General features: G+C 43.2%; 1 protein-coding gene across 16 annotated transcripts in view; it reads left to right on the forward strand.

The window, feature by feature from the left end:
- LOC127003266 (microtubule-associated serine/threonine-protein kinase 3-like) overlaps nt 1-12022 on the forward strand; it is a 196103-nt gene that overhangs the window by 140746 nt on the left and 43335 nt on the right. The gene's annotated exons all lie outside the window — the stretch shown is intronic.

Consider the following 12022-nt stretch of genomic DNA (forward strand, 5'->3'; position numbering starts at 1 on the left):
CATTAATTTCTTCATTTCCTCTATTGTTCCTTTATTCTTCTTCCTAATTATGCTGCAAATGAGTGTTGGTTGATTAGTTAATTTGGTTATTTATATTTTCCTCGTTTCAATGCTCCTTTGATGGTGGTGGCTGTGTTGATGGTAAATCCCAACCATTGAGATACATGTACAGCGTGACTCATACATATTCATTTCCAGTATCACTACTTCATTGTTGCACTGGGCTGTATTGCGTCGTATGTTGTGTAGTTACGTTGTTTTGTGTTGTCTGTATTGCGTCCCTTGTGTTTGTTGTGTTCTCTCTTTTGTATTGTCTCGTGATTTTAGTTTTCGTCGAATTTCACCATTTTCATTGTTGTCTTTCAGTTCATTGTTAAGAAAAGTGTTTTGTCTTGCCTACGGTCTCTCTCTCTCTCTCTCTCTCTCTCTCTCTCTCTCTCTCTCGGTAACCTCCTTTCCATCATCCTCCATTGCCTACTTCCCTCCTTTCTTCCATTCACTTCCTTCCTCCTCCTCCACACTTAATGTTCGCCTTCCTCCCTTCCATTATTATCTAGTCCAACTCTCCCATTCTTCCATTCCCTCCCCCTTTCTCTTCCTTCCAATCTTCCACTCCTTATTTCCCTCCATTCTCTCCACCTTTCTTCCCATCCCTCACGCTCAACCTGTTTCCTCCGGTTTCCTCCATCCCTCCCGTCTCTCCCTCCCTCCTCGTTTTCTCTCTTCTCATTTTCCAAGCTTAGTTTCCACGAGTTCCATTTTCGTTTCTTTTTAAATACATTGAATTTATAACTTTTTTATGTGAATTTGGGTTTCTACGATTTTTTTTTATTTTAATCTGGCAGTTTTTTTAAGGCGATCACATTTGTTCCCCCATTTCATATGTATTTAATCTCATAGCGAAAGCGTGAAAGAAGTGACGTACGTGTGTGTGTGTGTGTGTGTGTGTGTGAATGACGTCAGAGGAGCTGGGAACCAATAGGAAAAGAGGACGTGAGGGAGGCCGTGATGTGATTGGTGGATTGACTCAACAAGGGAATGGTCGTGGTGGATTTTTTTGTTTTCCTCCTCTCTCTCTCTCTCTCTCTCTCTCTCTCTCTCTCTCTCTCTCTCTCTCTCGTCAGTCACCTTGGAAACGTGGTTAACTTAATTCCTCCGTCTCCTCCTCCTCCTCGCCTTTGTTAAATAATTTAACAGTTCACAGGCGCCTGCCTCATTTTATTCCCTCTCTCTCTCTCTCTCTCTCTCTCTCTCTCTCTCTCTCTCTCTCTCTCTCTCTCTCTCTGAACCGGTTCGTTTCCTCCACTCTATATTCTAATAATATTTCCTTTTCCCTCGATTCTGTCCACCTCCTCCTCCTCCTCCTCCTACCGAATTCAATTTAACTAGAAGGAAAATTACAATGAAAGAAAAAAAAGGGCAGATCTGGTGTGTGTGTGTGTGTGTGTGTGTGTAACGCATTTTCTGGTGAAAGTTACATTATTTACTGTAGAAAAAAAAAAAAAAGGAACGTGATTGTGGTGGTATCGGGGAGGAAGGAGGGGAAGCTTGATAACCACCTCCTGCTCCTCCTCCTCCTCCTCCACAAAAAAATCACCCCCCCTCTTTTTCCCTCCTACATTCTATCCTTTTAACTTTTCCTCCATTTTCTCAATTGTAGACTCCTCCTCCTCCTCCTCCTCCCCTTCGTCATCTCGCTGGACTGGAAAATGTAGGTCGTGGAGTCGGTGGGCAGGTTGTGAGGTGGTGGTGATGGTGGTGGTGGTCAGTCGTGCCTCGCTACCTACCCTCCCTTTGAGAGAGATTCGGTGGAGGTGTAGATATAAGGTGGGGAGGTAGGGGTGCTGTGGGGTGCAGATGGAGGTGTGCGTGATGTATGGGTGTGTGGTTGTATATATGGACTAGATGGTGTATATCTATGGGTGAGGATGATAATTATAGGGGTGTGTGAGGGTAGGAAATAAACTAGGATGTAAGTAGGTTAGACTGTTCGGTGTGGTGGTATTAGTATTGGTTAGGGTGTAAGGTAGGAGGGTTGAAGAGGCAAGAGTGTGAGGTTATAGATTGCATTTTTAATTTAGTTTATTTGAGGTTAAGAGCATGAGGGTATTGGTAATGTATATGTTAGAGTTACAGATGTGTGAGGTAGGATTAATGAACTTGGTACAAAATATAGGTTTTAGTATGAATCGGAGTATCGAAGCATAGTTTTCTGTGATGTAGGAGTATTAGTGAGTTGGTAATGGTAATAGTATGTGGTTATCGGGTTAAGACTACAGATTATAGGTGTCAGTATGGATTAGGGTATATAAGTGTAGGTTCTTTTGAGGTTAGTGGTATGAGGGTCTTGATAATAGTATAGAATATGAGGTAATAAAGTCAGTCGTTCTCCCTCTTACCATATATTACCGTACTGTCTTACTTTACCTTGCCCTCCTTTTCCTTATCTTCCCTTCCCTTCCCTTGTCTTTTCCTTTTTACCTTACCTTACCATACCCCCTCCTTTTCCCTCTTAACATACATTACCTTACCTTACTTTACCTTACCCTCCTTTTCCTTCTTATCTTCCCTTCCCTTTCCTTGCCTTTTCCTTCTTACCTTACCTTACCTTAAAAGTTACCCTACCCTCCTTTTTCCTCTTAACATACATTACCTTACCTTACTTTACCTTACCCTCCTTTTCCTTCTTATCTTCCCTTCCCTTCCCTTGTCTTTTCCTTTTTACCTTACCTTACCATACCCCCTCCTTTTCCCTCTGCACATTACCGTATCTTACTTTGCCTTATCTTACCCTCCGTTTCCTTCTTATCTTACCTTTCCTTCTCTTCTTCTTACCTTACCATACCCTCCTTTTTCCTCTTAACATACATTACCTTACCTTACCCTCTTTTAGTACCTTGTTATCTTCCCTTCCCTTTCCTTTCTTTTCTTTTTCCTTCTTACCTTACCTTCCCTCCTTTTCCCTCTTTTACCATACCTTACCCTACCTTACCCTCCTTTTCCGTCTTATCTCACCTTTCCTTCCCTTTCCTTACCCCGACCCATCCTTCAACTTTCCTCCCTGCCCATCTCAGTACGTTACCCACAGTCACCTATTCGTCTCTGTCTGTCTGCCTGTCTGCTTCTCTGTTGGGTCTTGTCCGGCATTGAGTTTCTTTCGTTCCTTTTATGTGATATAGAAAGTCTCTTGTTACGCTTCTTTTTTTTCTAGCGTTCTTTTTCTGCTCTTATTATTTCTTCTCTATTCGTGTTTTTCCTTGTTTGGTGTTTGATTTTTTCTCCTTTTATCACACATGTTTTTATTTTTTGTGTTCCATGTATTCTTTGATCCGTTCTTTCCTACTTTATTTACCATATGTATACTTTTTTTTTGTACTCAAATGTTTTATGACGAACACACACACGCGCACACACACACACACACACACACACACACACACACACACACACACACACACACACACACACGGTACGTACATAATTACCGTGATGAAAAATGAACAACTCACTTCATATGCAGCCTTGGGGCTTTCATCATCATTGTTTTTGTCTTTCTACCTTTCTGCAGCAAACTAAAATCATGGCGTCACAGGTGTGTTACGGGGGAAAGGTTAATTACGTTTTATCTCGCCTAATGGATGGCCGGGTTTAATTAAAGTACAAAAACTCGTTGGCAGTGTGAATATTAGCTTTTTAATATCGCACGAAGTTAATGAACCTCAGTTATGCGTTGTTGCAATAGTAAATGGCCTGTACTTATAACACTTTTATCTGCACATTTAAAGGCCCATAGTCACAAAAATATCAGGGACACGCCTAAATTTGCTGTGGTTTTCGTAGAGCTTGTGGGCATTTCCGTGGGTACTTGTAAGAGCCTAGTGATATTTTGAGTAGACTTCTGGACCATGAACGTGAAAAGAACGCGCATGAGAACCCGACTAACCTCATTTGTGGCCTTTGGAAAATATTGTGTATCTGAGAATTTTGGGACTTAACACACATTTGATAAGGCTTTCGTAGAGGTTGTGGGCATTTCCATGGGTACTTTTATGAGCCTAGTGATAGTTTGACAAGGCTTCTGCACCATGAATGTGAGGAAAAACTCATGAGAACCTGACTAATCAACTTCGTGGCCTTTGGAAATAGTTACCGTGGGAGCCAAAAGCGTCTGAGTCTGCGGACCTTGTACACTCACCAGTTTAGTTTTTCTTCGTTCGGCCCGCACCACACCGTTGCCCCACAGAGTATCGGCCATTTTGTGAACGGCGGAGTAGAGAATGAACGAATGCCAGGGAGAATGAGCGATGGTCAGTGTAAATGGCGCGTGGTGAAGACCGTTTTTTTATTTTTTTTATTGATGTACTGAGGCAGGATTTTTTTTTTTTTTTGGGGGGGGTGGATGTACGAAATCTTATAACTTCGCACTACATACATACCTTGCTACCTGCCTACCTGATTACCTACCTACCCATCTACCTACCTTACCTGTCTACCTATACGTGCGTACCCCCACTAGCTTATCCAACTTTTTTTTTTTTTTGCGTCAACTGGACATGTACACCTCACTACCTGCCTACTTACTTAGCTGCATTCCTCCCTGCATACCTCTTACCTACCGTTCTACCTGGTCTCTGTGTCTTCTTTTATTATTTGTATTTCTTCACTTCATGCTACATCAACCTCATCTAATCACCTGCTGTTGCTTTCTACCTTTTATTATTTTTATTTTAACTTCAAACTCTACATCTACTTCTACCTGTTTAACTTACCTGTATCTGCCTATCTATTCACCTGGTATCCTTATCAGCCTTTATTATTTGTATTTTAACTCCAAATTTCACATCTACCTCTTCCTTCGTAACCTACCTGTACGCCTATCTACGTTGCCTACCTTTCTCATTTGCATTTAGCCTTTTAATTTTTCATATACCGGTACCTCACTCCTTACGTAACTAACCTGTCTACCTTTTCACCTGTCCAGCTGCCCCTTCAACCTGCCTCTACCGTCCACCCTCCAGTCATGTCCTTGCAAGCCCGGCCACCCCTCCGCCCAGTGGTCCGTCCACCCTCGCCTCTCCCTACATTCCCACACTTTCGCATCCCTTACCTGACCTCACACCGCCCATAGCCACCCACCACCAAAAAGACAGACACCCTCTCCCACCGCAGCACACCCACGCACCTCCTTCACTCACCCACCACCCACCACATCCACCCACCTCCATCACTCATCCACTCTTCCCATTCACCCCACACAGCTCTACAGAAAAAGACAAGACCTCCGCCCACCTACCCACACACCCGCCCACCCATTTCCCACCCCAGCCCACCTCCGAAACTCCTCCCCTGTAACCGAGTCCTCCCCCTAAAACCCACCCCCAACCCAATACTGCCCACCCCATCACCTTTCAGCCCCCTCCCCTCCACCCCCACCCATCCTGCCCTGTGACTTAGCTCCCCCTTTCCTCCCCTTCCCCCCATCTCCCCTGACCCACCCGTACAGAGCTGGTCAACCTGAACAGGTCCAAGGCTTGGGCGTGCCGTGGCCCGGGGACACACACACACACACACACACACACACACACACACACACAGGGAAATGTTTGTGTGATGTTTGGTGTTTACTTATTTACACACACACACACACACACACACACACACACACACACACACACACACTGCAATGGTCAGCACGTTCGGCTCACAGTCGAGAAATCCCGGGTTCTATTCCTGGAGGAGTGTAGACGCCTGGGCAGCCTCCGAACACCTGACACAGTCCCCCCAGCAGTGAATGGGTACCGGTTATCATTTGGGGAATGGTATCTCGCCCCCATTGGAGGCGGTCGGGCACCAACAAAGGCTAGTAACCCACGGGGGAAATCCAGAGACCTTCAGGCCCAGGCCAGAAAGATACAAGTAAAAACAAACAACAACAAAAAAATACTCGAGTTCGGGCTGTAAATGCGTCATAGTTTTAGGAGTTTCTTTCTTATACTCGTAAACGGAGGAAAAGTTGTGTAATTAATAAATAAAAAAATAACAGGGGAGGGTGATAAAACGAAGCGGATTGTCGATAAAGAGTAAAATAGTAGCTAATAACACTAAATAAATTGCCAGATAAAAATAGGGAGGAAGGCCTGTGGAAGATTATATATATTTTCTGCCCTCCCGTGGCGTTAGGCTAAGAGAGAGAGAGAGAGGGGGTGAAGAGTGAATGAGATTTTCCTCCAGTGGCGTTAGGCTAAGATGGAGGAGGAAGGGAGGATGGGAAGTAGAGGAGGGGGAAACATGGAGGAGGAAGAGGAGGAAGAAGCAAGTGTTGGCGGCGATCCAGGCTTTTGTGGAGAAGGAAGAGGAGGAGGAGAAGGAGGGGGAGATTTTCATGGAATTCGTTGATGTAACAAAGAGTGTATCTGTAGGCGCTCCGGAGTCTTAAAGGAATTCTGTCGGTATTTATAAGTTTTACTAGGCTATTTGAAGTGTTCCAGGGATAATTCAGGGTATTTCTAGGTATTTATGGATGTTTTGAGATCTGAAAGGGGATGCTAGGGAGAAAGGGAAAAAACGGGGAATTATAATGTGATTGGGTGAGATTTTGAACCCTCTAGAGAAAAAAATGTCCTAAATTTTGTGTTGTGTATGACTGAGGGGTAATTTAGGGTACTTTTAGGTGTTTTGGGGGATATTTTGAAGACATATTGGGAGTGTTAAGGGAAACGATTCAAGATTCTACGTTTTCTATGGTTGATTCTTGTATTTTCAAGATATTTTCGGGGATGTTTCGAACGTATATTGTGGGTGTTGATAAAGAACGGAAAGGAAGAGGAAAAAACAGAGGCAAAAAAGGGAAAAAAAAAGAGTGATAATGAAAAGAACAAAAGAAAAGAAGTACAGGAAGGAAGCAAGATGAAGAAAAGAAAAAGAGAGAAAATAACAATATCAGGAAGAGGAGAGAGGTACAAGATTTTTCGTGTTATATAGATCCTTCGGGGTATTTTTAACATGTCTTGAGGGGGATATAAAACCTTTCTGGGGTGTTCGGGGATAAAAAAAAGGTTCGGGATTTCACATGTTCTAGGGATAATTTAGGATATTTTAGGGATATTTCGAGGTGTTTTTTGGGGGGTGTTGAGGGGTAAAGGTTCAAGGCTTTCCACGCCCGTTCCAGAAAAATCTATACTTCCAGGAACGTTATTGTGTTAGTGGAAGAGTTCGTTGGGTTGTATCAGGTTTTCCAGAGAGAGAGAGAGAGAGAGAGAGAGAGAGAGAGAGAGAGAGAGAGAGAAATCACAGTCTTTGGGCTCTTGCAAATTGAAGTTTATTGTTCTCTCTCTCTCTCTCTCTCTCTCTCTCTCTCTCTCTCTCTAATTGCTAAGGCCCGCGCAGACGTTCTTTCTCTTTAAGATCATTGCTGATGCTAGGTCTTGGGGGAGGAGGAGGAGGAGAAAGAGAAAGAAAAATCAGAGAAAAGATGTTGTGGAGATGAGGTCGGAGGAATAGAAAGGCGGAAGAGGAGGAGGAGGAGGATAAAAAGAAGAAGGGAGGAGGAGGAGGAGGAGACATATTGTAAGTTGATGGAATGAGAAAGAAAATTAAATAACCAACAGACAATTTGCTTAACACACACACACACACAGAGAGAGAGAGAGAGAGAGAGAGAGAGAGAGAGAGAGCACCACCACTGAAGCCTATTAAAGGTTAAAATAACGTGCCTTCAACACCACTTCCGTACACCACCATCACCTCCACCCATTTCCCACGTGACCACCTCCACCTCCACTTCCACATGTCTGTCCACCTGCCTCCTCCCTCTCCTCCCTCCATTATCTATATTACTTCTCTCTCACCTTCCCTTCCTTGTTCTCTCGTTCATTTTCTCTCCCTCCTCCCTTCCCTCTCTCCATTATTTCTCTCTCCTCTTCCTGGTTCTCTCATTCTTCTCTCCCTCCTCCCTTCCCTCTCTCCATTATTTCTCTCTCCTCTTCCTGGTTCTCTCATTCTTCTCTCCCTCCTCCCTTCCCTCCCTTCATTACCTCCATTACTTCTCTCTCTCCTCTTCCTGGTTCTCTCTTGCATTCTTCTCTCCCTCTTTCCCTTCCCTCCCTCCATTACTTCTCCCTCCTCTTCCTGGTTCTCTTATTTTCTCTTTTATTCTTTTCTTCTTCTTTCTTTCGTTGTCATGCTTCCCTCTTGTACTTCTTTTCTTTCTTTCTCCAGTATCTCTCATTATTCTCCCTTTATTTGTTTTTTTCCCTCCATTCTTTACCTCTATTTTTTTGCCTATTTTTTTTTTTGTCGTGTTTTTTTTCCTTCCTCCATCCCTCCCACATTCCTTAACTTTTTTTGTCGATAAGCATCAGTAAACACACACAGACACACACACACACACACACACACACACACACACACACACACACACACACACACACACACACACAGACACACACACACACACACGGAGCTCCACGTGACACACATATACACCAAGACTTATGATGGAACACAAACTTAGGAAAGAGAAAAACACAGAAACGAACTCCGCAATCAGGGTACGAAACACACACACACACACACACACACACACACACACACACACACACACTGGATAATGATAGACTCAAGAGATTCTGATCCCACAAAAGTACTATAAGAATAAAACATAAAAGGAGCATCGGTTTAATTACATAGGTGTTTTGATACTAATGCAACAGGTGTCTCGATCCTGCAATAAGAACAATAACATACCATAAAACTGGTTCCCTAAGTATATATTGCGCTGAGGTGCTTCGTACAAGCTTGAGTCTTTGTATAATAGTATCTGTGGATCTTGTCTGCGCTTAAGTCAGGTTACTAGAGCTTGGACAGTGAGAAGTGTGATAGAACAAGCTCTTCTTTTCTGCTTTCAAATAAGATTGTGAATAGAGAAATGGGTAATATAGAGAAATTAAGTAGATTGCTTTTTCTTTATTTCTCTTTGCACCTAAAAAAAAAAGATTAATGCAACATAGCTTTTTCTTACTTTAAATATAACCACAAATAGGAAAAAAAACAATGCATAAGAGGTGAAGCATGTCTGTTTTCATACCAAGACCGGATAGGCAACCACAACCTCAAAACTACGAATGATAGAAACAGCTTTTTCTTCTCTCCTTTCAAAATCAAATCATGAATAGGAAATATAATATGCATGAGGAGGTGAAGCATATCTTTTTTTTCACACTAAGACCGGATAGGCAACTACTGCCTTAAAAATAACTGTGACAAAACCACCTTTTAATATTCTCTTTCAAAATACAAATAAACAAATACCAGAAGTGAATCGAATTTGTAACTCTAGTCGACTACAACCTCAAATACAAAGATGGCAAAACCACATTATTCATATTCTCTTTCAAAATTCAAATAAACAAATACCAGAAATGAATCGAATTTGTAACTAGTCAACTACAACCTCAAATACAACTATGACAGAACCACCTTTTTATATTCTCTTTCAAAATTCAAATAAACAAATACCAGAAATGAATCGAATTTGTAACTCTAGTCAACTACAACCTCGAATACAACAATGACAAAACCACATTCTTTTTATTCTCTCTGAAAAATAAAAATAAAAAACAATGGACGATCAAAACAGATGGGATGCACCCAGACCCAAACAGCCTATCTCGCTCTCTATCTCCTCACAAAAACACAAACACGCACAGAGATAAGGGAACAGGTAAATGATTACACCTTGGGATGGGCCAGTGTTATCAATGTGTGTGTGCGCGTTTGGTGTGTGTGTGTGTGTGTTGCAAGGTAATGTTCGGTGAGTGAGAGAGAAGGGAAGGTGAGTCATGTGCAGGTATGAAGAAGAGGAAGAGGAGGAGGAGGAGGAAAGAAAAAAATAGAGAAGTTAAGGGAAGGAACCCCACCATAACTTTTCCTAAAAATACCTGAGAGAGAGAGAGAGAGAGAGAGAGAGAGAGAGAGAGAGAGAGCTCCCTTATATGCCTTTACAGACAAATAAATCTCTCTCCCCCAAACCCTCCCCCACCTCCCTTTCCTCCCCCTTCCTCTCCTACCCCCCGATACATGCACAGCCTTTCACCTCCTCCTCCTCCTCCTCCTCCTCCTCCTCCTCGCCAACTCCAAAAGATCATGTTTGGCTTCACCACCACCACCACAACCACCACCACCACTAACTTTCCTCATCATCACCACCACCACCACCATCACCACCACCACCATCACTTCTATATCTCTTCCCTCCCCGCCTTCCTCTTTCCTTCCTCTATCTTTTTTTTAATCTTCCCCGCCCTTTTTGTCCGTCACTATCTCCTCTTCTTCCTCCTCCTTTTTTCTCTTTCCATCCCTTCCCTTTAACGTTCTTTCCTTCTATCTCCTTTTTTCCCATTATTGTCACTCCTCCTCCTCCTCCTCCTCCTCCTCCTCCTCCTCCTCTCTCTGCGGAAGGAGAAGTGCTGACGTGGCCGTGTCGGGAGTGCTTCGTCTGTGTCCTCGAGAGAGAGAGAGAGAGAGAGAGAGAGAGAGAGAGAGAGAGAGAGAGAGAGAGAGAGAGAGAGAGAGATGTAGTGTTTTTTTGTTCAGATTCATTTCTTTTTTGTTTGATTTCTTTTTGTCTTGCTTGCTTTCTCTTCTCTTTCTTTCTCTTTCAATACTTTCTCTTCTTTCTTTCTCCTCTTCTTCTTTTTCTTTGTGTGTGTGTGTGTGTGTGTGTGTGTGTGTGTGTGCTGTGGGGTCATGGCGACTTTTTTTTCTTTTCATTCCTGTCCGCTTTCGACTTTTCTCTTTTCTTCCTTCGTTCCCTTTCGTATCGCTTTCTCCCTACTTTCTTACTTCACTCCCTTCCTTTCTTCCCTCCTCCCTTCAGTTCATTATCCTCCTCATTTTCCTTTACATATATCTTTCAGTAATTCCTTTCTTTATTGACATTTCTCCTTCCCTCCTTTTCCTTCCTTGCATTCCTTCAATCTCACCTTCTGATGTTTGTCTTCTTGCCCTTTCCTTCTTTCCTCCATTCATCCCGTTTACTTACCCTACTGTTCTTCATTCCCTCTCCTCCTCCTCCTCCTCCTCCTTCTCGTCCTTCTCCATCTCCTCGTCCTCCTCCTCCTCCACCTGCTTCCCTAATACCTTTTCCTTCCTTCCTGTCTTCATCCAGTTTGCTTACCGCTCCTGTCCTTCATCCCTTCCTCCTCCTCCTCCTCATGCTTGGAGAAACTCTGAGGAAACCGAATAAAAAGAGAACGTGATGAAAAAGAAGGAAGGGAAAGAAAAATAAATAAAGAATAAAAAGAGAGGGAAAGAGAAAGCGAAAAAGCAGAAATAAAATAGAAGCCAGGAAGATAAATGACACACACACACACACACACACACACACACACACACACACACACACACACATTTAAACCCTCGCACACGTTTTACATACACAACCGACCCTCCGCACAGCACGTATACACACACACACACACACACACACACACACACACACACACGTACACGCACACAAACATCACGATTCCCTTGTGTACGTTAGAAAAGACTGGTGTACATAGCCAGGAAGGAGTGTGAATGCAGTGTGTACTCTCTCTCTCTCTCTCTCTCTCTCTCTCTCTCTCTCTCTCTCTCTCTCTCTCTCTCTCTCTCTCTCTCAAAACCGGTTGGCGGAGGAATGAAATGAAAGCCTAGCATGCACACCACATCATGAGAGAGAGAGAGAGAGAGAGAGAGAGAGAGAGAGAGAGAGAGAGAGAGAGAGAGAGAGAGAGAGAATGTCCCTTCATGCTTCTTTCACAGGCCTGGGGAAGTGAGGAAAGAGAAGGTTGGGGATGAAGTGAATAATTAAAGAATACCTTAAAGAAAGAGGAACAGTAGGAAGGAGATGAAAAAGAAGAAAGGAGAAGACGAGGATGAGAAGGAGGAGGAGTAAGGGATAAGAAGAGATAGAGTTGAAATCGACCAGGTGTAGTAATGGTGATGAAGTGAAGGAAATAATGGAGGAGGAGGAAGGGAA

Source organism: Eriocheir sinensis, chromosome 25, assembly GCF_024679095.1.
Source record: "Eriocheir sinensis breed Jianghai 21 chromosome 25, ASM2467909v1, whole genome shotgun sequence".
Taxonomy (NCBI): Eukaryota; Metazoa; Arthropoda; class Malacostraca; order Decapoda; family Varunidae; genus Eriocheir; species Eriocheir sinensis.